The following is a 27,140-nucleotide window of genomic DNA, read 5'->3' as shown; positions in this document are numbered from 1 at the left end:
ATAAAAACAATCACTCTTAACCTCTCACACAGGAAAAGATATGAAAGCAAATAAAAACAATTGCTCTTAACTTCTAGGTAGAAAGAAAATAAAAACAATCGTTCTTAACCTCTAGGTAGAAAGAAAATAAAAACAATCACTCATAACCTCTCACATAGGAAAAGATATGAAAGCAAATAAAAACAATTGCTCTTAAATTCTAGGTAGAAAGCAAATAAAAACAATCGCTCTTAACCTCTAGGTAGAAAGAAAATAAAAACAATCACTCTTAGCCTCTCACACAGGAAAATATATGAAATAAATAAATCTTAATCTATGAAAGAAATAAATCAAAAAAACAATAAATCTCACACATTGTAGGTGGCCAATCCAAAAGCATGAGAGATGGAAAGTTGAGAGGCTCCAAATGCAAGCATAACCAAATCAAAGTGAACATCACTCATGAGCATGGTGCCAAATCCAAATTATATATTCAAAACATGAGCATTTCCCCAACTTTACACATGCCTTTGAAAGGAGGAGGCTCTCATATTTGTACAAAAACATAAGAAGCCACCTCATTAATGGAGGTCCATTATTCTCTCCCTAGATCCCTAGAATATCTCATAGAGTTACAACTAAAATAGGTAATCATGAGACACATATCCTCTTTGACCTTTATCCAAATCTTATTCCATATCTTGAAGGAAATTCTAATTTGAGCATTGGAGGCCACATAAGGGTGCCTTGGAAGCTTCCAAATGACCGACACATGTCATGAAACTCAAGCCACTTTTAAGTATTAGCAAGTATATGTCATTTTTCTAAGTTTTAACCATTTAATTCACTTATAATACTAGAAATCATTAACTTTTGGAAAAAAACAATTGGAACCCATATAATTATGAAAATGGAGGCTAATGAAAGGTTATATGGTCATGGAGTTGTGACAAGTGAGTGAAATGGTGGCGATAAAGGTGAAAGTGGATGATATTTTGAAAACATTTTGGAAGCTCTACATACCCCCCAACTGATGTTATTGGATGTCCTCATGCAATCTACTACAATGTTTAATCATGATTTGCTTTTGAATGAGCTTGGCTTATATCATATGTCCTTAAACTTTGCATTTGATAGTATTTGACAATTTTATTTCATTTTGCAAAGTATTCCTTGTCATACATTGAATTGCAACATGTTTGGTTGGTTCTTGTGTGACAACCAAATCTTAATTGGTATTGGTTCTTGTATTTCAATACCTTGTTTCTTTTTGTTGCAGGAAGATTCATTGAACATGTTTAAGAATGCATCTTTAAATCAGCCATATAATATGCTCATCATTTAGGTATTATTTGAAAATCACATAACTTTTGAACCATAATGAAATCATGATGATTAGGACAAGTATGCTAGGATGAAATGAAGTGATATGAATGTGATAATAAATGGATGTTCCTTCCCCCCAACTAAAGGTGTTTACAATTTTTTTTTTCAAATGAGAAAGGAAATATGGTGAAGTATATTCCAAAAATTATAACTTTAGTATTCAAGGAATTCTATGATTAAAAGCTAGAAAAGAACATACCTTTACTTACCTAGGAAGTGGACAAACTGTGCATTTATAGAGAAGTTGTAACCGCTGCTGGATCATGGAATAGAATGTAGAATTTCATCTACTTCTTGGTTGCATAAATGGTGGATGAGGTGGTGAAAGTGGAGTCTTTATTGCTGCTGCTAAATCTGCTGTATCTGTTGCAAAATGCTGAAATGGTATAGTCTTCACCTGCTACAAAACTCGATGTACAATTCTAGTCATGCGAACGAATGTGTTGTTGTTGAGCATGAAGAGAAGTCATTGGATTACAGACCATTAATGAATATCGTTAACCAATGCGAGGAAAACTTTCCATTAATGTCAACAATTGCCAAGGTACCTAAGTACATCTTGAAAAGTTTGAACATATGAGCTAATGTCGAGCCCCTTGCAAGATCTAACGATCAAGGGACATTGATGTATTCCCATGATTGTCAGCGAGAGAACTTGTCATTGATGCATACAAGCCTCAAGGTACTAAATAGGACCTAGCCCTAAACCTAGATAATGTGCTGATGTCGATAGGCTAAGACTTGTTAGAAGGGAGGCATTATGAATCCCCCATCATCTAACAAGAGTATGAAATAATGATTTTGGAAGGACTATGAATGAATTTTTTTGCAGTGGATCAAGATTTATTTAATGGAAAGGAAGATGACAAGAGAGTAAACAAGTGAATGGAAAGCAAAAGGACAAATCAGCATGTAAGCGAGTTGAATGTATCTATTAATGGGTTAATGAATGGAAATTATGGAAAATGTAAGTGGAAAATGTGAAGGAAACATGAGACTCTTTGCAAGGAAAATGGTGATGATGATGCTTAGAGAAAATGCTTGGATAGCTTGTGAGTTTGGAGAGGAAAGATGATGGCAATTATGGATGATAGAAACGGTTTCAATTGGTTTATGTCTCTTGAAATTGGTCATAGAAAACCAATCATGCATAAATTGGCCTCCTGCAATTCTTCGATTGTCTTGGAACCTGAAAATAAACATGGCACTAAAATTGCAACAAAGGTAAGTGTGTTCAAAGAGAAGTGATCAATTTCTCTAGGTACACATGAAAAAGTTGCATAATTAACAGGTTCATGACACATCTTCATTTCAAATGGTTAGTCCAATTTCATAATTGCGATAATAAATTCTATTTCTAAAATGATAATATGCACAATTTCATCAATTTATGTTTGAACCATAGCATTTTGTAAAGATGAAGAAATATTATTTGCGAATGGTTAATGATTCCTGCAAAACAATCCTCAATAAAAAATTCATCAATTGATCTTGTGGATAAAGTGCATTTATAGTTCTTCTTCTTGCCCGCATCATGCTTGAAAACATAATCATAAGACAAATCCAATAAATTTTGATCATGATTTTCTAATTAGAACGCATTGTTGAAAAATAGATCATTGAGTTAAATATAGAGCTGCAAAATTGTTTTTCAGTTGCAGAATTGTTGTTTGCCTGCATAATTGCGTAGTTTTTGTAGCTAAAATCCTGAATAGAAGTTAAGTACACACAATTATGCATTTTTGTTATGAACAAATAACCAGTCCAATCTTCAAATTGATGAATGCCTCTTCTAGAAAAATTGGCAAATAAAACAATTTTTTTTAATATATATATATATATATATATATATATATATATATATATATATATATATATATATATATATTATCTTGCTTTGATAGGTGTGTAAGTGAATCATCTCAAAAGTTCCTTTTTCTTTTACTTTGCTCCAATCATGAATTGAATTCCACATCATTTTTTTATTTTTATTTTATTTTATTTTTTTTCTATGGAAATTTTCTTGAAAAACAATAAATTAATGAAATATTTACAAAACTAAAAAAATAGAAAAAAACAAAACATATATAGACATTATACATATAAGACATATGTATAAACTAAAATATGTACAAACTAAAACATAACATATAACATTCACATGTAATTACACTACTAAAGACTAGAATATAAAGAAGCATCACCATCAAAATGAATAGAGAGAACTCAGCTCAGTCCCAACAATATCAAAATGAAAACCTGGAAAAAGCCTTGTCAAACAGATTGCCTACATGAAAAAAATGACAAAATCCATTAAACAAACTTACACACAGAAAGGTGGCTGCAGGGGAACTGTTGACACTTGAAAATTTGTTGATCATGAATCCAACTTGCAGAACGATGATGATAATCCTCATGTTTGAAAACATTCCTGATATCTTGCATCTAAGAGCTGCTGGTGGCGTTCTTTCTTCTGATGAAGGCATTCCCTACACCAACTGAAGAAATTGCGTTGGTGCTTCTCAAGCTCCCTGAATACATCTCTTCTATATTGAATGGTATAGGTTGTATATTGATAAAAAAAAATTCTTAGAAGATCTCAAGTAACAAAAAAGCTAATCGACATAATGACAACACAAAAAAAGCCAGAGAAAGAAAGTTCTTTGTAAATTCTTTACAAAATTAATATGTTTAAACCATATGTAAGTTTAAATAATATGTATTAGTTGGTGTGTGTCATGCAAAGCCACAAAATGAACAAGGTCGATAAGATTATTTCTAATTTAAGTGCAGAAGAGCATAAAATATTGATAGAAAAATTGGAGAATGATGAATTAGGTGAATGAAAAAATACTATTCAATATGATTTTTGTTTGTTTGTTTGAATTTTCATTAATAATATAAATAAGAATATTAGATAACATGCTTCAAACAATCTATTAATTCATATATGTTTAATGTTCTACAGGGAGCAACAATGAAAGAAAAGATCAATGTTTTTCTAAGAAAATAAAAATTATAAAACATGTAAATGGCGATGAATTGGTCCTTAGCTCATTTGGAGTGGTGCTTGAGGTTAATGAAAGGGGGATTTTTTTTTTACATAATTATGAGGGATCTAGTGGAACGAACGTATAGACATACTTTCCACTTACAATACACAAATCAATGTAATGATCCTAAGAAAGAAATTATATCTAAACTACAGGAAGCATTTCCAGAGCAATGGTCAATGAGACATGTCACACTTGCAATAGAAAAAAAATACAAAAACAAAAAATAATCATTCAAAAGGTGATATTCATAACTGTATAAAATTATTTTCTAGAATTATATGTATATATTACTACAAACCATTAATTCATTAATATCGATTTTGTTATATTTAGTTTTCATATATCATTATAAAAATAGTTTATTACTTTTTTCAAGAAGATTATGAAAATCCCAAATGATCAACGCATTGATATATGAAACATGCAAGTAAGAATGTCCAAAAAAGTGTATGAGGAGATGGTCAAAGAAATAGACATAATTGCATCACAAGAGGCAGCATCTCAACAATAGCATGTTTCAAATCTATGTAATCATGATTGAATTTGTACATATAAGAAAATAATTTAGCATTAAATATTAATTTTCAAGTATTTTCTTGCAGAAAAGAAAACAAGATGGAACTTATTCAAGACATAAAAAAAGACGACAAGGAAGAAAATGGTTGATTTCAAAGTTTGTGAGTAATTGTTAATATTTCCTTATAATAACTCAAGGTTTCTTTTTTGTATATTTTAAATTTTTTTACAACAACCATCCTTGAATGTCTTCAAATAGGTGCTAACATATAAAGAAGAGCCATCGGACGAATTGATTAACATTGAGTTAGATAATGATTGTGAGTATATGTTGGCAGATAAAAAATTAATTGTGGAATTTGTAAGTATCTATGTTTTTTTACTTCTTTGAGTTTACAAGTAATAGAACAAAAAATCCTTTGTATTAAATATATGGTTTATTATGGGGTATAAAACTTGCAGGAAACAAAGTATGGAACTATGCCAATAAAAGAGTAACTGAAAGAAGGCATGCGATTTAGTTTTGAAAGAATGTGTATAATTCACAAGTCACTTCTTGCTATGGTACATTTTTTTTATTTACATTGATGTATCAATTTTCATTATTCTCACCAATGTATATACACTCATTACACTTTATTTTTATGTTTGCAGTTGGAACAAGATCAAGAAGATGAAAAAAATGATGCAAACAACAAAAAATTCCTCTAAATAAGTCAATTCATGGAAGTAGCTCAATCACTAACAACAGTTCCAGTGAAGACTGATGATTTATTTAGATATCAATGCAACTTCTTGTATTTTTTGAAACAATTGTCTGTGAAAATCACACATTTTGTTTAATGTAATCATGGACATAGTGTCCCAATTGAAAGAAAAGGGGTTACCAGTAACAATCCCATTTTGTATAACAAAGAGCCTCTTATTGATATAAAATAAAAGAAATTTTATTTTATTTTATTGTGTTATCCAATGTCGTTGTGAAATGTTACACCATTGATTAAATTTATGGGTGATTAAATATTATAATGAAGAGATGTGAAATGTGATAATATAACAAATTAATCCAAACATCATTTACAAATGTGATAATCAAATATTAATTTATATGAATATTGTTATAAGATATATGGCGATTTCTAAATGAATATTAATGGATTTAAAAAATTACAATAATTTCACTGTCACAGATCGATATCTCCAAAAAAGAGAAAATAGCATACAAAAACATTAGTGCGTCCATAACATAAAAACACATCGGTGCATTACTTTAAATAAAATCGCCATGGCATCATCTTTTGGCATAACCGATGTCTTTTTGGAAAGAAAAAGCACCAGAGATTTCATATCTTCAAGCACTGGTATTGTTTTTAATTGATGCCTCGATGCATTGTAACTATTAATGTACATGTTCTTTAATAGAACTAACAACCCCTGATTCTACAAAATATTATTTTCATTCCCGATGCACTGTTAAAATTAACAACACCAAACACTCTATATAACAAACACACCGACGTGTTTATGTAAGCAAGATGTGTTAGTGTTGTGTGTTTAAAAGAAAGCACTGAAACTGCAATTATTTTTTGCATGCCTCGAAGTCGTTCCCTCATAAAAGAAATCCCTGGGATTTTTTTATAAGCACCAGTGTGGTATATGTTTCAAGGTCCGGTGCTCTTTGAGTTGAATGCACCGAGAATTTTTTTGTTGTAAGCATCAGGGTGGTATACATTTCAAGTTCTCGTGCTCTTTCTATTAAACGCCTTAGTGCTTTTAATTATGTATGAAACCCAATGAATTTCTATAATTAGCACTCTGGGTTGCTTATTCCATAAAGCGCATTGAAAAAAAACATTCACTAAAAACTCGATCCACTTAGATTTTTTCAGTTGTGATGAAGTTTTGTTATAAGCTCTACTAAAACATTTGTTCCCACAAATGAATGTTTTAGTTTATGTTTTTTTGACAAGTTTTGCCAATTTTATAACACTAAAAACCTTCATTATAACCTCCACTAGAAGGTATTTTCCTTGTAGTGACTATACCTTTTAGCTTGTTCCTTGCTTGAATACATCTCCTTAAGGAAAAATTCTATTGTTCCAACTCTTCATTTGTTTTAGTCAACTCATTTGAATCGAGTTCTTCGTTCTTTAAATCAAAAACCATATTTTTTTATTCCTCATTAGGAGCATATTCAATCCGAGAAGTACAATTAACCTCCCTGAAGATCACATTTCACTTATAATTTTTTTTCCTTGTCATTAGATCCCACAACTTGTGTCCTTCCATTTCATCCTTTTAATTGATGAAGGTGTTAAACCCCATAATTGCTTCTTTTTGACAATCATTTTTCACTCTAATCCTTCCTTTTTGACCTTCATAACTACAATTTGGGTATCAATTTACAAGGTTGAAAGAATAACATGTACATAATAATCTTATATTTCATAAGTGTCATTTGCCTTTATTTTTTGACTTAATATCTACCTAAGCTACTAAATTACAATGATTATGCAGCTAAGTCCAAGGTTCGATAGGTTGCAGAGCCTCAGCCGAGATACACGACACATGGTTAGTTGAAAATTAGGTGGGAAAATGATTTGTTCCTATTTTCAAAAGCTGGATTGATGAAGAAGGAACTCTATCAGTTCAGCCAAAGGATAAGTTAGCCACCGTCGAAGGCGAATCAAGTGAGAGAAATGTAGATTTTTGGCCTCATGATTTGCTGCGTTGACAGAAAATCATGAGAAAGATTATGATATCTTATCTCTTAAGTTAATTATATCCAATGTCAATTAGCATAGGTGTAAAGCTCTGAAAAATTTATTGCGTAAGGGTTTTATAAATATGCCTCTCGACATAGCTAAAGGAGACTTGAATTTTATTTGTAAGCACTATGTTTTGATATATAAAAAATCTGTTTTGATTCCATCCTGTAGTGTGATCTCAATGCGTGGATAATTAACTTGTGAAATCTTGATAGTTCTATTTGCTTCTCGTAGGAGGGCCCCCTCGAAATAGTAAGGTCTTCGTTTATTAACAATTAGTATTTCAGTTCATATTTCCTGTAGATTTTTGTCAATTCATTTGAGTATTTGAGTTTTGATTCTTGGATACAAGTTTGAGATTGTTTTTGCTAATCATTTTATTGTTTAGGTGAAGAGAGATTTCAGATTCACATAACATAACATAGCAGTAGAAGTATAAGCTTTACATTGTAGTGATTTTCAATTACAGAACTAATCCTTGTTTAAATTAAAGCAGATTCATTTGTAAGTGTGATTTTATTGCAGAGAGTGATTTGATTTGAGTACAATTGTGATTTCCATTTAAGCGTGGTTTTCAAGAGTGATTTTCATTCAAGTACAAGTGTGATTTACATTTAAGAAAGTTTGGTTTTCAAGAGTGCTTTTTCATTTAAGCAAGTGTGATTTTAAGAGCAAGAGTGATTTTATTTTAAAGCAAGTGTGTGAGAGTGATCTTATTTCAAGAAAAGCGTAAGTGTGATCTTATGAGGCAAGTGTGAAGTTTCTTTCAAATAGAGTGTGATCATTATTTAAGCAAGGAAAGTATAATTGATTTCATTTTGTATGAGTGATTTATTTACTTACGAGAAACATGTGCATTTCGATAACTCAAATTAACTTAGGAATTGAATGAGTGAAAAAGGCTCTTAGAGCATACAGTGCACATAGATTTCATTAGTTTACTAGCCTTGGTTGATAATTCATGTAAGTAATTTAATATCAATTAAATTACCAAACATTTTGGCGTCGTTTTTGGGGGAGTGTATATATGAGTCTTTTTCCTTTTTTTTTTCATTAAAATAATAAAAATAATAAAAATGAATGCATAGGGAAAGAGATTCTAGAGGTATATTTGTAGGTAGAGGTAAAAGTTTGATTCCAACATCATCACTCACCCCACCACAATGTCGTAGTGCCACACCATCCACCAAAACTCATATTCTATCCATTGCAACCAGACACAAACTTCCTGAGGTACTTAGATCTGAAATCCAACCTAGATATTCACCAACTTCATCTAGTGAAGCCATAATAGAAGAGGAGGAGCCTACATCCCCAAAAGAATAAGTAATTTTTGTATCTTCAATTGGAGAACAAATTTTAGGACAAGAACTAGAAATCCCTAGTGAAGAGGAAGTAGAAGAAACCTATTTTAATATTCCATTGATAGAAGAACCAGATGAGCTAGAAGAGGAACTATAAAATCCAATTTTCGAACTTTACATTAGTTCTAAGGAATCTAAAATGGTAGGAGAAGGGGAAGGAGAAGTACATAATGTGAATGGTGAAAAACCTAGGATTGGAGGTGGAAGAGGAGGAAATAGAGGAGGTGGAAGAGGTGGAGGTAGAGGAAGAGGAGGAGGTAGAGGAGATCCATAACCTTTTGGATTTCCCATCCTCGATGAAGATACCACAACCACAATGAAAAATATATCACCCTCAATCCTTCCTAATTTTCATGGATTAAGGAATGAGGATACTGAAACATTTCTCTTTGAATTTGAGTCTTGTGTAGATCCTATGAATACTTGCTTGATACTCAAAAGTTGAAATTGTTTCCAGCCACTCTTAAGGATGCAACATTAAAATGGTTTATGGGCTTAGGATTACATTTCTCTTTAAATTTGAGTCTTGTGTAGATCCTATGACTACTTGCTTGATACTCAAAAGTTGAAATTGTTTCCAGCCACTCTTAAGGATGCAACATTAAAATGGTTTATGGGCTTAGGATTACATTTTATAAGAACATGGGAACAAATGGAAACTAAATTATTAGATAAATACAAGGATTAATGTATGCCCCATAATATTAAAGATGAAGTCTTTAAAATGATGCAAAAAGAAGATGAAAATATTGAAGATTTCATTGAAATATTTACTTATAATGTTAAAAGGGCTAAAATGCATAATCTAGATGAAGAAACTTTGAAAGATCTCTTATTAAAATCTATCAGTGATGAGTGGATTTATCTTCTCAATTTGATTTGTAAAGAACATATTTATCAGTTATCATTTGGAGATATTTGTGAATTATACATACAAATTTCAAGAGATAAAGCAAGAACTGGGAAAAATCCAAGAGATTTTGTTATGTCTAGGATTAATAAATTTGCAGTTGGGATAGTAAGTAGGGATGAAATAGGCGATTTTCTTGACAAATTTAAAAGATATATTTTGGGGAATCTTAGTGAACAAAAAGATACCCTTAAATTACAAAACAAGCAAAAGGCTGAAAATGTTGCATTATCTATAGTTTGTCTAAAATGTAGAAAGAAGTATGCCTTGAGAGAATGCTCTCTTGACTTAAAAAGTGTAGAAACTTGTGTTATATGTGCAGAAAATCATGATACAAAGGAATGTCCTTCAATACCAGGTCTTAAAGTTGTTTATCAAAAGGAAGTAATACCAAATTAAGTAGAACCCCTGTGTTTTATTGCTAAGAGACCATGGCAAAGTCCACAATCAGATATGACTTAGGGTTTGAACACTCAAACATATGAACAACCATCACAAAGTAATCGGAGTGCACCCATGCCTTGGAAACCTTAGCCTCAAACTTGGGCACACAGATGGAAAAAACCTTATGGCAAGTATCCTAAATATCCTCAACTTCAACAACCTTATCATGTTTTTCCACCACTATATTTTCCTCAACCCGTTCAACCATATCAACCTCAAAAGTAAAATCCACAACTTTCATTACCATTTCCATAAATACCAAATCAACTACCTTCCCAACCAATTCCAAATCCAAATAATAATAAAAGTTCACAACCTGTTTACGAAATGGAAGGACATAATTTCAAACTTACATGATAACTCCATTAGATCTAAACAATGTTCAACTTAGATCTAGTAGAGTATTGGAAGATAAGTCACCATCTATTGTTATTCAGGAATCTGAAAAAAGAAAATCTCTCTAAGGAAGAGACATCTCTTCATCAAGAGGAAAATTCTAAAAAAAAACACCCCTGCACATCTTGATGATATTCCAATAAACTCAACTCCCATCATAGAACAACCTTCAGTTTCTGTTCAAACACCACCTTTTCCTAAAAGATTGAAAATTGATAAAGGGGTAGAAAAATAGATTGTGTTTCCTGATTATGATATGATAGATGAATTGAAGATAGTTTGCATAAAAATTTCTTTGTTACAAGCTATCAAATAAATACCAATATTTGCAAAGACAATTAAGGAGTTAAGTATTAAAAAACTTGGAAGAAAAAGAAAAGAAGTTAAAAGAATTCAGTTAGTTGGAAAAATTATAGATATCATGATGGGAAAAACAACAATTCAGAAATATCTTGATCCAGGAAGTCCCATTGTGAAAACACACATCAATGGTATTGGAATTCCAAACACATTGATTGATTTATGAGAAGCCATAAACATCATGAGTAAAAAAAATATGAATCAATTGAAACTTCCTAATCTTCAATATACACCTACATTCTTACAATTAACAGATAGATCTGTTATCAAACTTGATGGTGTGTTAGAAGATATATTTGTATCCTTATATTCTTGGGAATATCCTATTGACTTTATGATCTTGACACCTAAGAATAATTGAGGAGGACACCCATTGATTCTAGAATAAGTTGTAGATTTGGTGATATGTTTATCTCTGATGGAAGTTCAACAGACAAATTCACATTATATCCTCCTGCAAAAACAATAATAGAGATAGAAAGTGAAGAATAGATAGATGATGATATTGATATATGACAAATATTTGCTACTTCACAAATAGATGAATAAGAACAAATTTTAAATCTAATAGAAAATAATGAATCTTCTTCATATTGTGAATCTAGTCAAAGTTTTCAAGAACAATGTAATATTGAATATCTATCGTCTCATCAAATGTCTTTACATTCTATGGAAAATTTTGGCAATTCTTTAATAGAAAATTTTCTAGGGAAAACTTTAAATATTAATGATAATCTAGAAGATTCTCTAAAGTAAAAATTAATAAAGATGTTACAATAAAATTCCTCTCCTTATGCATCAGAATACATTGATATGAAAGGAATTGATCCTAACACTTATATACATAATATCTATATTGAATAAAATTACAAGTCAATCCGACAACCATAGAAGAATGAATCCAAATTTAAGGGAAATTGTTAAAGAGGAATTACAAAAAAAATTAAATGTGAATTTTATTTATCCAATATCCGATAGCCAATGGGTTTCACCATTGGTAATTGTTCTGAAAAAGAATGGAAAATGGAGAGTATGCATCGATTATAGGGAATTGAATAAATCTACTTTAAAATATCATTTTCCACTTCCTTTTATAAATCAAGTCTTAGATACATTGCTAGGAACAAAATGTTTTTCATTCTTATATGGTTTTAATGGATATAACAAGATCCAAGTATCTCAAAAAGATCAAGATAAAACCACTTTTACCTGTCCCTGGGGAACCTATGCTTACTGAGTACTTCCTTTTGGGTTATGTAAGGCACCTGCAATATTCCAAAGGGTAGTTTTAGTCATTTTCTCTGATCTAATTCATGATTATGTAGAATTTTACATGGATGGTTTTACTGTCTATGGGAATTCTTTTGAAGAAGCTCTTAAACTTTTGGAAAAATTTCTCATTAGATGTAAAGAAACAAATATCTCATTAAGTCATGAAAAATGTTTTATGATGTTGACTGAGAGAATTGTTTTAGGACACCATATTTCAGGAAATGGAATTAGAATGGATACATCTAAAGTGGAATTTATTTATAAATTATTAGTTCCAACTTGTCAAAGAGATGTTAGAAGTTTTCTTGGTTTTACTAGTTATTATAGAAGATTCATAGAAAACTTTACAAAAATAGCCTCTCCACTTTTCAAATTTCTCACAAAAGATTGTGAATTCATATGGAATTATGACTGCCAAAAATCTTTTGAAACATTGAAAGAAAAGATTTTTGAAGCACCCATTTTAAGAGGACCAAATTGGAAACTACCTTTTCACATTTCAACTGATGCCTCAGATACAAAGTTAGGATTTGTATTAGGATAGAAGGATTTAACTCATTATGCCATTTACTGCACCAGTAAAAATTTGACTCCTGCAGAGTTAAACTACAGTACTGTAACAAAAAAGGAGTTTTTAGCTATTGTACGTGCCATCAATAAATTCAAACATTACATCACTAGTTATGAAACATTCATACTCGTAGATCATTATGCAATTAGATATTTAATGAATAAACCAATTAATAATGGCAGAATTACAAGATGGATATTGTTATTACAAGAATTCAATATTACTATTTTGGATAGACTTGGAAAACAAAAACAGTGGTTGATTTTCTATCTAGAATCCAAAATTATAATAATGATGTTCCTGTAGAGGATAATTTTCCTTATGAATATCTTTTTGTAGTATCTATTAAATCTCTTTGGTTTGCATATATTGCTAATTATTTGGCTACAGGGAAGTTACCGTCATACTTGTCTCCTCGAGAGAAAAAAAGGTTATTCAAACTTAGTAGTGCAACCTATTCATGGATAAATGAATAATCGTATAAGACAGGACCTGACTTAATCATTCAAAGACGTGTTAGAGAAGATGAAGTACTAGATATATTGAAGGCTTGTCATGATGAACTATGTGGAGGACATTTCGTTGATAAAAGAACTGCTTATAAAATACTTCTCTTAGGATATTATTGGCCTTCTCTTTTTAAGGATGCCAAGGAATATGTTAAGATATGTGACAATTGTCATAGAATGGGAAAACCTGTTCCTTTAGATGAAATTCCTTTACATTCTCAGGTACTTATTGAACCTTTTGAAAAATGGGCTTAGGATTTTGTTGGTCTAATCAATCCGCCATCAAGAAAAAAAGGTATATTCTTGTTTGTACAGATTACGTCACAAAATGGGTAAAAGCTAAATCACTTTCTTCTGCTACTGAAAATGTTGTAGTTTTATTTATTTTTAAAAATATTTTCACTTGTTTTGGTGTCCCAAGGGAAACTGTGACAGATCAAGGCACTCAATTTACATCCAAGATGGTATAGAAGATAATGGAGGAATAAAAAATCAAACATAGAAGGTCAACTCCATATCATCCACAATCCAATGGAAAAGTTGAATCTACCAACAATGTAATTGAAGCAATTCTTACCAAAACTGTGCATTTTCACAGAAAGGATTGGGCAGAAAAGTTTCCAGAAGCTTTATGGGAATATCCTACCACATGGAGAAATACAATTGGACACACTCCTTATGAACTTGTTTATGGAAAACAAGTCTTGTTTCCTATTGAGTTCTAGATAAAGAATTTTAAAACAACAGCCAAATTGGGTCTTGATTTATCAGAAGCCCAAAGACAAAGAATGGAGAAATTGAATGAACTTGATGAGATGTGACAAGATGCTATTCAAAGAACAAATATAGTCTAACAACAAAGATCTAGGTGGCATGATGTGTTTATCAAAGAAAGAAATTTCTGCCTAATGATTGGGCATTTCTTTTTGATCCAAAATTTAAATATTTTCAAGGAAAGTTTCAAACTCAAAGGCTTAGTGGATATGAGATTGAAATTGTCTTTGATAATGGAGGAGTCAGAATCAGAACTATTGATGAATAGAAAGTGACCTTCCTTGTAAATGGTCATAGGTTATGAACATATCATAAACGATAAACAAGGGAAGAATTCATAAGAAATATGCAAGAAAATCTTGATTTGAAGTTGGTCAAGGAAGACTCTTCTTCCTCTCCAACTTAGTCTTTTACTTTCTTTTTCCAAATATATATATATATATATATATATATATATATATTTTTTTTTTTTTGTATAAACATGAAAACATTAGGGGAATTTTGAGGTATAAAATGGGCCTCCTAAGAAAAATGTACAACCAAAATAAACTTTATAAGAACTAATAGGATTCAAGATGATGATGTCAACCATGGGGGATGATTCACCATTTTTGGAGTAAAAAAGTAAATATATTAAAAAATAATAAAATAATAAAACTACTTTTTCAAATCGTATTTTCAACTTATCGCCCTAATATTTTACTCAAATTTTGAGCGGGAGTACTCATTGGATGCAAAATTTAATTCCTCATCCAAGGAGTAACCATGTTGCATACTTTCGATGGACCTTGCTACATGAAAAACAAGAAATACATGAAAAAATGTGATTTCAATCACGGTTGTCATGTATTTCTCATTTTTTCATGTAGAAAGGTCCATCAAAAGTATGAAACATGGGTACTCCTTGGATGAGGAATCAAATTCTACATCCAACGAGTGTTTCCACTTGAAATTTGAGTAAACCCATAGGGAGATGAGTTGAAAAAATAGTTTTTTCTTTTTTCCCTCTAAAATTTGATGATGTAATGTAATCTTATTTTTTTATTTCCACTATTATTTTATAATTTCCGTAGGAGGCCCATTTTAGACCTCAAAAGTCCCCTAATTCCAATGTTGTTGGCATGTTTATACAAAAAATCCAAGTTGAAAACCAAGAGTTCTTGACAACTTAGGTTTTCTTTTCCCTATTCTAATCCCATTTTATTTTTATTCCTCTTTTTCTCCTTTGAAATAATGCAACTAAGAAATTGTCAACAATCTGCAGCTCTAATAGAATTATGCAGTTGAATTGGTAGATTGTGACTAGAGAAAATGGAAATTACGATAAAATAAAAATCTAATGAAGATTGCAGTTGAAGCAACTAGACAACCTACAAAAGACAAATCAAAAACAGTAAGACAAAGGAGCAAAGGTATGTAAATATTGAGTTATATAATAAAGGTAAAACATTTGAATTATGAAATAAAATGATGAGTAACCATTGCTACTGCCATACTGAATAATGATTATCCTTTATTGTTTCACATAACTTTGGTTTAATGAAAATATCAATGTCTTTTTAACCAAGTCAGGGTTTAACCGTAGTATAATCACCCTCGCCTCTCCATTCATCATTCCTCTGCATGTCGAACACTTCCATTTCACTCAACCCTGTTTTAGTGTTGAGACTGCCCTCGCCTAAACTCTATTTTCATAACTCGTTTCATACTCAAATTTCTTCCCATTCCCTAAAACTGTCAAAAGAGAGATTGTGGGTTAGACTTCCTCTGCCATGGGGTTCATTGTAAGGTCAGAGCCGAATGGAATTAGGTTTTTGGAGGGATACACATGGGTCAAACAAATGTTGCAGCAAGCTTGGTGGCTAGAATTTGTGGAGAAATTCGATGGACATGAGAAGGAGGTAACAAAATATTTTACTAGGGCATGTGATGACGTTGAAGAAGAAATTGGGGACATGAAGTTGGTGTTGATAGAATCCTTCATAGATGAAGCCACAGGATTACTAAGAATTGGAGAAAGTTGGTTTAAGAATAGAAGAATTGAAGAAAGGGAATGGAGGGTTTTTCTTGAGAATCAAGGTATGAATATTTCTAAGTTTAAAAAGGGAATACTAGTCACGACTTTGAAGAATAAATGGAGAAACCCATTGCTAATCATTCAAAAGTGTATAACTTGTGAAGGAATATTTAGTAATATGTTCTTTTATCATGCAAGATTAATGATGAATGTTCTACATGGAAATGAATTTAATCTAGCATATTTTCTACTACAAATAGTTGGTAGCATTCAAAGAAAAATTCAATCTATATATAGTTCTCTATATCATCATGGTCTAATAAAAGACTTGATTAAAGCACATCTTATAAATATTGGAGACAATTGGGAAGATTTTTTAGTTAGAAATCATTTCAAGAAAGCAGAAATAGAAGAACTTAGTGATAAAACAAAGAAAAGTAGAAGGAAGTTGCCCATAAAAGATAACTCACCTCCAAAACAAGAGAAACATTCAGAGGATGAGACTCCTCTTGCAAATATGTTAGTAAATATAAAAAAGAAAATTTTTAAGAGAAAGGTAATTAGCACTAAGGAAGGAAGTTCATCTAAAGAGAAAACAGAGAAAGGAAAGGTTAAGAAGCAACCCCTTATTACTAAATTGTCATCCAAACCATCATCTTCCATAAGAAGAAGTGCAAGCATGAACAGCCTCGACAGTCCCCAGAATTTGTTGATTTAGAGAAAGAAGAAATGTAACATAGAATTCCATCATCACCAATACCATCATCTACATTTGCATCATCACCAATTCCATCACCCACAGTTGCCAGTCCAATTAGAAGAACTCCAGAGATTGATCTTGCGCAGAAGGAAATTTATGACTATATAGAGTCTTTGGAAAGAAAAGCTACAAGTAAAATAATTACATCATCCTCAAACTAAGGAGAAAATGAAGTAGTCCATTCTAATATCTCAGGAGAACATCAAGTTGAAGAAACCCTCAAACAATAAATTTATGAATTAGAAATACTGAATAGACATCTAAAGTGAGAGAATGAAGCAATAAAGGCACAAAATGAAATCCATAGAACTCAGAATGACAACATCCTACTATACCTTGGTGTGTGGTATAAGAAAAAAAAATTGACAGCCCATAACAAATTTCTTAAGAGGAATATTATAGGCCTACAACACAGAATTCTGATGAAAAAGCCGAGGATGACAATCACTGCTAAGAAATCAAGGAGGAGTAACTTGGATGTCCTTGCTCAAGTATCTGAGGAGGTTCAGTAACAGGAAGGACTCACAAATTTTGAAATTTTTCATGAGGACATGCAATGTCTTCCATGTGGGGGAATGCTGAACCTTAAAATTACTTCCTTTTGACAACCCTTTTTCACTCTAATCATTCCTTTTTGACCTTCATAACTACAATTTGGGTATCAATTTACAAGGCTAAAAGAAAAACAGATACATAATCATCTTATATTTCATAAACGTCATTTGTCTTTATTATTTAACTTAATATCTACATAAGCTACTGAATTACAGTGATTCTGTAGCTGATGAATGTTTTTGTAGCTAAGTCCAAGGTTTGATAGGTTGTGGAGCCTCAGCCGAGAAAAATGGCACATGGGTAGTTGACAATTAGTTGGGACAACGATTTGTTCCTATTTGTAGAAGTTGAATTAATGAAGATGGCACTCTATCAGTCCAGTCAAAGGATAAGTCAACCATCATGGAAGGCGAATCAAAGTGAGCGAGATGCAGATTTTCCGCCTCATTATTTGTTGCGTTGATAGCGAATCATGAGCAAGATTATGATGTATTATCTCTTAAGTTAATTATAGCCAATGTCAATTAAGCATAGGCATAAAGCTCTGAAAAAATTTATGGCGTATTGGTTTTATAAATATGCCTCTCGGCATAGCTAAAGTAGACTTTAATTTTATTTGTAAGCACTCTGTTTTGATATACAAAAGCTATGTTTCGATTCCATCCTGCTATGCAATCTCAATGCATCGATAACTAACTTGTGAAAGCTTGATAGTGCTACCTGCTTCTCGTAGGAGGCTCCCCTCAAGATAGTAAGGTATTCGTTTATTAACAATTAATATTTCAGTTCATATTTCCTATAGATTTTTGTCAATTCATTTGAGTATTTGAGTTTTGATTCTTAGATACAAGTTTGAGATTGTTTTTGCTAATCATTTTATTGTTTAGGTGAAGAGAGATTTCAGATGCACATGGATAGAGTATAATCTAACATAGAAGTAGAAGTATAAGCTTTACATTGTAGTGATTTTCAATTACAGAACTAATCCTTCTTTAAATTAAAACATATTCATTTGTAAGTGTGATTTTATTGCAAAGAATGATTTGATTTGAGTACAAGTGTGATTTCCATTTAAGCAAGTGTGGTTTTCAAGAGTGATTTTCATTCAAGTACAAGTGTGATTTACATTTAAGCAAGTGTGGTTTTCAAGAGTGATTTTTCATTTAAGCATGTGTGATTTTAGGAGCAAAAGTGATTTTATTTTAATGCAAGTGTGTGTGAGTGATCATATTTCAAGAAATGTGTGAGTGTGATCTTATGAGGCGAGTGTGATGTTTCTTTCAAATAGAGTGCGATCATTATTTAAGCAAGGAAAGTAGAATTGATTTCATTTTGTATGAGTGATTTATTTAATTACATAAATATAGATAAACATGTGCATTTCGATAACTCAAATTAACTTAGGATTTGAATGAGTAACAAAGACTCCTAGCACATATAGTGCACATACATTTCATCAGTTTACTAGTCCCGATTGATAATTCATGTAAGTAATTTAACATCATTTAAATTACCAAACAGAAGGTGCACTCGATTGCCTTGGTTTCCAGTCTATTACTCTTTTCCTTGGGAACATGGACAAAATCCTCACAGCTAAATACTCTATGATGTGTGAGTGATGGAATTTTACCAAACCATAATTCATGCAGAGTTTTATTGATCGATGTTGATGAAGGAGATTTATTTACAAAATATCATTTAGTATTAACTATTTTTCCCTATAATTCCTATGCCATCCCCAAACCACTAAGAATGATCCTTTCCTTTTCAATTAATGTCTTACTTGTCCTCTTAGTGACTCCATTCTATTAATGGGTTTAGGGAGAGGTAATTTGTCATGCTATACCATTCTATTTTTGGAACTATTAAGAATATTTACCATTGAATTCATCTATGTTTTCAATTCTCAAAAATTTTAGGTTCCTATCTATCTGGTTTTTGACGAGATATTTAAACTCTTTGAAAGTATTGAAAACCTTAGATTTATTTCTTAAGGAAATACAACCATGTCATCCTAGATAAATCATCTCTAATGAAGACATAATACAAATATTTCCATAATGATTGAACCAATACATGCCCAAACACATCATTACGTATTAATTCCATAATATATTTTCCTTTGTAGCACCAGCTGAGAACCTCACATGATCTTGTTTCCAATAAACACAACGTTGATAAAAATGGACCTCCAACAAGCAGTCAATTAAAAATTTGACCATACCTTTTCTTTGCATAGATCTAAGACCTTTTTCCCTAATGCGTCCCATCCTTTAGTAGCATAATGTGGTATTGTTGATTATACAAGAAGATGACATGTTTATTCCATAAATGACAATACTATCACATTCATTTGGGTTGACATGACCCAACAACTTATACAAGGTTGTTGGGCATCAGATCCCCCCACTGCATGTTTTGGGGCGCAAAGCCCAAGTTTTGGGTCAAATGTATTGTAAGACTCTGTGAATTACAAGTGTGGAGCGCAAACTATAGGTTGAGTCATAGGGTTTTTTGCCCTAATTTTTGTAATGTAATGTAATGTCATGTAATGGGATTGTATAAATAGACCGAGGCTCTAAGTTGTAAAGAGAAGAAAAGGAGATAGAGGAGTACGAATGGTTCGAGCATAGAGTAAGAGTCTAAGGGTATTGGGTCCTAGTAGTAGGAAGAGGCTCTGCAGATGAGTGCGCAGAGGCCTGGTAGAGTCGGCAGCTGAGTACGCGGACCCTTGCAGCTGAGTGCGCAGGGCGGTGTTGGGTATGTAACCTTGAATGAAGAATAATAAAGAGAAGTTGAATCCAATTGCTGTGTATATGCTTTTGTATTATGTTATGTGCATTTATATTATTTTTTTTATCATGCACCCTTATATGAATGCTGGATATACTATTAATTATCTCTAGACTTACACAGATAAGCTAAGTAACCAACTAATAACAAGTTAATAATAAGGAAACTGGGTAATAACACGGATCGTGCCCCAAGTAGGGCTACGCCAAGGTAGCATCATAGGTTGCGAATGATCCAAAAATGCATCCTGGATAAACCTCTAAGTCTAAAAGACTTCATGCAAGAGGTAAAAGGTGCCAAATGGCACAAATCCTTTGTAAATCAGAGGAAAATGAAAGTCATAGGCTGCTCTCAAAAAATAGTCTTATTGCAGATATCTTCTCATTCTGAATCCAACGCAACTTGAATGGGCGAAAACAGACTTCAGATGGGAAAGCTATCATAAAATGAAGCTACCCTTTTTCAAAGGAAAATGAGGCAAAATCCCTTGAATAATGGGTCTAAAAACCCTCTAAGTCTTCCAAATCTCCCAAAAGGGCAAGACCACCGAAAAAGGAGAAGTTATGGAGAAGGCAGATAACACTATCGGAGGCTGAAAACATGAAGAAACCAATAAAAACAAGGCTATCAGAGGCTTTAACAATGTATGCACAGGGGTCCTCGGATCTGGCCGATCAATGGTCCAGAGCCAATCGGTAATCGCAATCGACGGCAGTAGTTGGAGGCATAAAGTGCAATGGGTTAATGCGATACCGTGATCGTCGATATCGACGAATCGAAATCGGTGACTACAATGCAGAGGGGCTTACACACACACACAGATATATATATATATATATATATATATATATATATATATATATATATATATATATATATATATATATATATCTATATATATATATATATATATATATATATATATATATATATATATATATATATATATATATATATATATATATATATATATATATATATATATATATATATATATATATATATATATATACGCGATGTGATGGTGTGATTGTCGAAATTTGCGGATCGCAATCGGAGCTATACAACAGAGCGAGGCGATAGATATAAGCGTGATACGATGTAAACTAGACCTGAAAGGGTTCCAGAATGAAAATATATAATATTTGAGATCCGCCAAATGCCATTTTTTTAATGTATTTTCACAGTTTCGTTTGTTAAATGAAATGTGAAGGAGAAAGGCCAATTGCAACTTACAATAGTGACCTACGGGCGGACCCGATAGGAAAATAAAGCACAATTATGGGAATTTCAAGTCCGGAATTGTGTTTTATGTGGACTTTCCTATGTTTTCACAGTGTTCTTTGTGTAAATAGAGAATGACTGTTACTAAGGGTTCCAAGCACCGATTTCCCTCATCCGTTGCAGAAATAGGTGGTCGCCTCCCCTGAGTGCGTTATGTAATGATTATTGAACGCCAAAGAAGAGATTCAAGTAGACTGTGGCAAAAAGACAGAAAGCCCGAGAGGGACAATGAATAGGCAGTGCGGTTTTGGCTTAAAAGCCATGAATGTTAAAGACTGGGGGCTGCTGAGTTGTTGAACGGTGGCCAAGTTGTTGTGTGTGGCTGCTGAGTTATTATTGGTGGCCGAGTTGCTGTTGGGGTTTTGCTGTGAAGAAGAAGCCAAAGAGGTAGTGTAGAAGCCAAGGAGGCAGCGCAGAAGCAAAAGAGAAGCCGAGGGAGCCTTTGGGGTCACTTGAAGTTCAAGTGAAAATCCAGAGAGAGTTGAAGGTTGCAGAAGGCAGAAAGAAGCCAGAGCGAAGAGCTAAAGAGCCAAAGAGCCAGAGCCAAAGAGCCAGAGTCAGAGCCAGAACCCGAACTAGAGCCAAAGAGCTAGAGTCAGAGCCAAGATCCAGATCCAAGAGCCAAATAACCAAAGAGCCAAAGAGCCAGAACCAAGAGCCAAGAGCCCAGAGCCAGAGCTTCAAGAGCCAGAGGGCATTAAATGGTGTCTGAACCCATTAGTTTTGGTATAGAACAATAGGATTTGAGCCAAAGAGCTTGTAAAAGACTTACACCATAATCCCAGAGAGCCTAGTTGAATTAACTAGAGCTCATAGAGATGTAGCCCAAGAGTTGTGGGTGAACTCCTAATTAATTTGTTGTCTTATGTGTTTGTTTTTACTGCTGCATTATTCACTGTTATATGCATTTATATATCAGTTTAAGCACATTCACATATCAGCACAAACAACAGACTCTAAAACATATAATCAGTTTGAAAACAACTACAAGCATACACCTATGCTTTCAAGCATTTCTTAATTCCGCATTGGTTAATCGTTAAAGACTTGGGAATATTCAAGATTTGGAAGTGGGAGAGGTTCTTGTAAGCTAGACAAGAGCCTAAGAGCCCCATTTTCAGATCAGGTGGTATCAAAGCTTAAGATTTACTAACGATACCTTTAAAAAGGTTATATCAAAATGCTTGATTGACAGAGCAAACACTGCTTTTCTGAAAGGTGTTTGAATAGCAAGAGGCTGATTGTATGCTTGTTTGCAGACTGACTATTTGCTGAGTTTGCAGAGGTGAAGGGAAAGCTATTGATAGCTCAATCCAAGAAGGATAAGAAGGAGAAGGGTTGAAGGCATTCTTCCATCCCAAAGGACCTCAAAGCAGTCCTTGGAGCACAAGAGGTTTGTTGCAAAAGGTTGCTTGAATAAGCTCTTTATTTATCTTGTTGAATTTTTTTTATTCATTGGAATAATGAAAACTTCTACAAGTGGGCCCTCAAATTCTGCGTTGTTCACAAGATTCCTTGATGAAGACATGAAGCAAGAATTTTCCACCTTGATGGATATGGTGAGAGAAATGTATGAGGATGGAAGGAAGAGCAGCATGCTTAGAAAGCAGCTGAACTCCATGAAGGAAGAGAAGCAGTTGCTTGCTGAAAAATTGCAGGAAATGGAGAGGCAACTTCATATTGCAAATATGAACCTGGAAAGGATGCATGAGTTGGAAACACAACTCTTTGTTGCCCAAGAAGCCTTAGTCAAGTACCAACTTGAAGAAGAGGTAAGCCATTTCAGTTTGTCTTCAAATTCCTATGAGAATGCTTGCATTGGTTCTTTTGAGAAACATACTAAAGGCATAGGTTCCAAGCTAATGTCCAAGATGGGCTATGAAGCAAAGGGCTTGGGAAAGCATGGACAAGGTATTGTTGAACCAACAATGGTTGAGGAAAGGCCTAAGTATTTGGGTCTTGGCTATGGACAGTCTTATGGACAGAGTTCCACAGCTACCATGAAGGCCATTGAAACAGCCCCAAGAAGGAGTTTCATTTCATGTCCTCTACCTCAGAAGTGTGAAGGTTGTATCCAAGAGGAATACAATAGCTTGAAACATCAATTGCAGGATGCAGGTGTTCAGAAGCACACACTTGAACCAGAGAGTTGGGGAGACTCTAACATCCTTGAAGAGTTTGAAGGTGTTACAAAGGGAGCCACTTATTCATTTGCTTCACCTCCTCATGAAGGCAATAAAGGTGAATGAGGCAGGTATAAATCTGGTTCTAATTATATTCCTTTTGATTTTGCAAAGCATGATGAATTTCCACATATGTATGGGAAAATAATTGCATGTTCCTTTTGTGGTTTGGATAACCATGATGTTTCTAGATGTTGGAAGAGAATGGCCACATACAGGAAGCAGAAGAAGGAAAAGAAGCAAGAAGCCAAAGGTCCATTGGACAAGGAAAATCATGCTATCAAGAGGATGCACATGCAGTGCACTTACTGCCATAAGCAAGGACATCTTGCTGCAAAGTGTTGGACACTGAATCCAACAATGCTTCCACCAAAGCTGAAGAAAGTGGAAAGAGAAGATGGCAGAAATGGAAGTGAAGATTCCATGAATGATGTGTCTCAAAATGATTCACATGTTGATGCTGATGTGCAGGCAAGGGTAGTACCTTTGAAAGGGATTGGTAAGGAACAGTTAGAGTTCTTATCCGATTAAGATTGCATGTCTATTGATGCATCTACATTATATTTCATTACAACTTTGAAAGTACAATGTGCTTAAGTGAAAGTTGAAGGATGAAATGGATGCATGAGCACAGGGATGTTGATGATTTCCTTGTTTTTGAACATGTATGTGTAATTAACTTGCAGGGTTGATTGCTTTGACATGCATGTGATGCCATGTTGACTTGAAAGAAGTTAACTTGGTCTCCAAATGGAGATAATGATGAAAGTTTCATCTTTTGGAAAAAGAGTCCTAATGGTCTTTTTCTACATGCTTGACTTAAGGGTCATCTGTTTAAAGGCATGTTTTATGGGCTTGTTATCTAGTCCATCATTTGTATGTAGATGTAAGACATGGAGATGTTCACAAGATGTGAAATTTGTTTCTTTTGTTGAAGCAGGAGTTAGTCCATCCACTTGTTGTTTGTATGCCTGTTGTTGTTGACAGTTATTGTTGGAAGCTTGTCAAACAGGTACAAATGAAAGTTTTGTGGAGCAGATGTACTTCACATTTGTTGAGCCACCTTGGATCAATGATCAAGGAAAAGAAGCTCAAACTACCTTCTATGACCAGTTCAGCAGAAGTTCTACAGGAAGGCAAGGAGGAAGATAGTTCTTCTCAAGAAGACTAGCCCATCCAGAGAAGGGACATGGTTAGAAACTTTGGTTCAGAGGCACTATGCAAGGGCAAGTGTAGGGAGGCTGAAAGAAGAGGGTGAGTCACTCTCGTTTGCTGTTCAGATCAGTATATCAGTCTTTTGGAGACCAAAAGTTCTTTTAGTGGGAAAGCGTGATCCAAAAATGGATCTTGGATAAACCTTTAAGACTAGAAGACTTCATGCAAGAGGTAAAAGGTGCCAAATGGCACAAATTCTTTGTAAATAAGAGGAAAATGAAAGTCATAGGCTGCTCTTAGAAATAGTCTCATTGCAGAGATCTTCTCATTCTAAATCCAATGCAACTTGAATGGGCGAAAACGGACTTCAGATGGGAAAGCTATCATAAAATGAAGCTCCCCTTTTTCAAAGGAAAAAGAGCAAAATCCCTTGAATAATGGGTCTAAAAACCCTCTAAGTCTTCCAAATCTCCCAAAAGGGCAAGACCACCAAAAAAGGAGAAGTTATGGAGAAGGTGGATAACACTATCGGAGGACGAAAACACGAAGAAACCCATAAAAACAAGGCTATCGGAGGCTTTAACAGTGTATGCACAGGGGCTGTTGGATCTGGCTGATCAACAGTCCAGATCTGATCAGCAATCACAATCGGCGGTAGTAGTCGGAGGTAGTCAGAGGCATAAAGTGTGATGGGCCGATGCGATACCGCAACCGCCAATATCAGCGGATCGCAATCGGCAAATACAATGCAAAGGGGCTTACACACACACACACACACACACACACACACACACACACACACACACACACACACACACACACACACACACACACACACACATAATATATACGCGTGATGCGATGGTGCGATCATCAAAATCGGCGGATCGCAATCGAAGCTATACAATGGAGTGGGGCGATAGATATAAGCACGATGCGATGTAAACCAGACTCGAAAGGGTCCCGGAATGAAAATATTTAAGATTTGAGATCTGCCAAATGCCATTTTTTTAATGTATTTTCGCAGTTTCGTTTGTTAAATGAAATGCAAAGGAGAAAGGCTAATTGCGACTTACGATAGCGACCTACGGGCGGACCCGATAGGAAAATAAAGCATAGCTATGGGAGTTTCAAGTCTGGAATTGTGTTTTATGTGGACTTTCCTGTGTTTTCACAATGTTCTCTGTGTAAACAGAACGACTGTTACTAAGGATTCCAAGCGCCGATTTCCCTCATCCGTTGTAGAAACAGGTGGCTGCCTCCCCTGAGTGTGTTAAGCAATGATTATTGAACGCCAAAGAAGGGATTTGAGCAGAATGTGGCATGAATACAGGAAGCCTGAGAGGGACAATGAACAGGCAGTGTGATTTTGGCTTAAAAGCCATGAATGTCAAAGACTGGGGGCTGTTGAGTTGTTGTTGGTGGCCAAGTTGCTGTTGAAGGTTGCTGTTGGGGTTTTGCTGTGAAGCAGAAGCCAAAGAGGTAGCATAGAAGCCAAGGAGGTAGCGCAGAAGAAAAAGAGCAGCTGAGGGAGCCTTTGGGGTCACTTGAAGTTCAAGTGAAAAGCTAGAGAGTTGAAGGTTACAAAAGGTAGAAAGAAGCTAGAGAGAAGAGCCAAAGAGCCAAAGAGCCAGAGCCAAAGAGCCAGAGTCAGAGCCAAGAGCTTGAACCAGAGCCAAAGAGCTAGAGTCAGAGCCAAGAGCCAGAACCAAGAGCCAAAGAGCTAGAGCCAAGAGCCAAGAGCCAAAAGCCAAGAGCCAGAGCTTCAAGAGCCAGAGGGGATTAAATGGTGTCTGAACCTACTATTTTTGGTATAGAATGGTAGGAGTTGAGCCAAAGAGCTTGTAAAAGACTTACACCATAATCCTAGAGAGCCTAGTTGAATTAACTAGAGCTCACGGAGATGTAGCCCAAGAGTTGTGGGTGAACTCCTAATTAATTTTTTGTCTTATGTGTTTGTTTTTACTGCTGCATTATTCACTGTTATATGCATTTATATATCAGTTTAAGCACATTCACATTAGAGCACAAACAACAGACCCTAAAACCTATAATCATTTTGAAAACAACTACAAGCGTACACATATA

The sequence above is a fragment of the Pinus tabuliformis genome, chromosome Q (assembly GCF_031772625.1).
Source record: "Pinus tabuliformis cultivar Carrire ecotype Pingquan chromosome Q, CPIR1, whole genome shotgun sequence".
Lineage (NCBI taxonomy): Eukaryota > Viridiplantae > Streptophyta > Pinopsida > Pinales > Pinaceae > Pinus > Pinus tabuliformis.
Note: the sequence above shows the minus strand (reverse complement) of the source record.